We start from the raw sequence: 2,339 nt of genomic DNA on the forward strand, positions 1-2,339 counted from the left end.
GAGGGGGTTGATGGTGTGGCTGGTAGGGAGGGGGCTCGTCCACAGGGTTGAACTTTGGGGGTGCAGAAGGTCGTGCGTGGCTGGTTAAAGCAGAAGGGTCCTTTTGTTTGGGAGGCAAGGTGCACAGAAGGACCTCATGCAACAGGACTTGCATAGGGAGGGCCTGCTCCGAAGGGCCCAAAAGGCTTGGGCATATGGGACCTCGGACCACTTGCCATTCCATTTTAAGAAGTTGGTAAGATCTTGAAGAATGTATAAGTCAAATGTGCCAAATTCAGGCCAGTGGTTTTGATTGTCTAATTAGTACTGAGGCCAGATCTGCATACAGAGCTGCTCTAAGCAGCTCGCCTTGAATTCAGTAAGAGTAGTTTGGGATTTTTCAGGACGCAGGACGAGGGGAATCTTTTGGGATAGATTGGCCAGACCCCATGATTGGGAGGCAAGCAGAGGCTCCTTCTGTGAGTCTCGGTCGTCACCCGTAGTCACAATAGGAGTTATGAGAAGAGAGCTCATTATCAAGGCGGAGCAGCCCCCACTGTCGCTTACAGAGTGGCCTTAGGCCAGGGGACCCCGGGACCAGAGAGGACAGTATACTAGGGTACCTCTAGAACACTATCCGGATCTTACCTTAATATGGGGGCCGGAGTGAGTGGAATATTGGATGCAGAGCCGTCGAATGGCAAGAGTTCCCTGTTCCAGAGGTCGTCAGAGAGAGAGAGGAAAGAGGAGAGAGAGAAGAGAGGAGGGGAGCGAGAGAGAGGAGAGAGGAGAGCGAGACACGAGTGCCTCGCCCATTCCGGGGTTTCAGCACCAAAAAAATGAAAGCAATAGTTCTGCTGCTGCTGCTAAGTCGCTTCAGTCGTGTCCGACTCTGTGCGACCCCATAGACGGCAGCCTACCAGGCTCCCCCGTCCCTGGGATTCTCCAGGCAAGAACACTGGAGTGGGTTGCCATTTCCTTCTTCAATGCACGAAAATGAAAAGTGAAAGTGAAGTCGCTCAGTCGTGTCTGACTCGTAGTGACCCCATGAACTGCAGCCTATCAGGCTCCTCCGTCCATGGGATTTTCCAGGCAAGAGTACTGGAGTGGGGTTCCATTGCCTTCTCCAAGCAATAGTTCGGGATGAGGCAAAGAAAGGAAAACGACCTTAAAGAAGACAGGTTACCTTTAGTCAGGCAAGGAGTAGGGGACAAGCGGCCTGACGACCAGGCTGAGCGCGCGAAGGATCAGGGAGGCTGCGTATTTGGGTGAGGGGGTGGGTTGCGGAAGTGATACGAGAAGCTTTAGTCAGGCGGGGCGTTTTGGGTGATCTTTAGCTATGATGCCATTTGCGATTGAGCAGGGGGCGGGAAGGTCCGGACAGCGGGGGGAAGTCCCGGGCTCATGCCATTATCTTCTTTTTCTAGGCCCGAGGTCATACCTGCGCTTAGTACTCAGGCCGCTGCAGCCGGCAGTAGCTGGAGATAAATTCCCCAGGCCCACGGTTGGTTCAAGATCCGCTGTAACCGCCTCAGTCTGGGTGGGGCCCGACCCCGCTACAAAGTAGCCGCGGCTGAACCCTGGGGAAGCAAAGCGCAAGCTTGTTACCGCGCCCGGGTAGGCCAGCCTGGAAGCCTCCGGGCGACTCGGCGCGGCGCAGTGTGCCTCGAGCGGCCCCGGGCGGGCCACCACCGCCCGTCCCTCCCAGGCCGCTGAGGGCTGCTCTACCCCTGCGTTCTGGCCGCCGAGAGCAGTGGAGCTCCGGGCGGGCAAAGCTCGAGGGGATGAGGGGCGAGCCCAGCCCCACCCGGCCCGCAGTGCGGCCGGGTGCCCTCCCCACCACACCGATCTACACTCACCTCTCAATTCAGCAAGACTGAGGCCGGTGCGCGTGTGCTGCGCCGAGAAAATGCAAGCGGGGCGGGGCGGGGCGCGAGCAGGGCATCCGGGGCGGGACGGTCGGGGGTAGGGGCGGTCCGGGCAGCCAATCCCGGGAATTCTCCGGACCTGGGCGGTGCGGGCCTGGCCATGCGGTCTCTGGCTAGACCGGATGCTGCAGGTCTTTCTGTGGCAGGGGGACTAGGCAAACCTACGCAGAGCGTTCTACTCAGATGCTCTAGGAGCCTTGCCGCCTTCCTAGGCCTTGGTACTCGTGAATCTGGTTCTCTCGGCCAAGTGTCTTCCTCTGGACTGCCCTTAGAAGGCTCTGGCCAACCCAGAGATTCCCCTTCCCGTAGCTACGCTTGTTATGTTTGTGTCCTGCAAAACTAAACTTAGAGGCCAGAGCCACGTCTTCTTGAACAAGCTCACTCCATGGTCCCTCCTAAACCTGGAGGACCAGCCTTTCTTCATGCTCTCTG

The 2,339-nt window shown here is 57.9% G+C and overlaps 1 long non-coding RNA gene across 1 annotated transcript in view; it reads right to left on the bottom strand.

The window, feature by feature from the left end:
• LOC105002858 overlaps positions 1-1,907 on the bottom strand; it is an 8,618-nt gene extending 6,711 nt beyond the window's left edge. The window contains exons 1-2 of the long non-coding RNA XR_827036.1: positions 1,839-1,907; positions 1,421-1,559 (exon numbers count right to left, since the gene is read on the bottom strand). This is a non-coding gene — a long non-coding RNA (uncharacterized LOC105002858). The remainder of the gene's footprint in view (positions 1-1,420; positions 1,560-1,838) is intronic.
• Positions 1,908-2,339: the final 432 nt, after the last annotated feature.

Source organism: Bison bison, unplaced genomic scaffold (genome assembly GCF_000754665.1).
Source record: "Bison bison bison isolate TAMUID 2011002044 unplaced genomic scaffold, Bison_UMD1.0 scf7180017864458, whole genome shotgun sequence".
Taxonomy (NCBI): domain Eukaryota; kingdom Metazoa; phylum Chordata; class Mammalia; order Artiodactyla; family Bovidae; genus Bison; species Bison bison.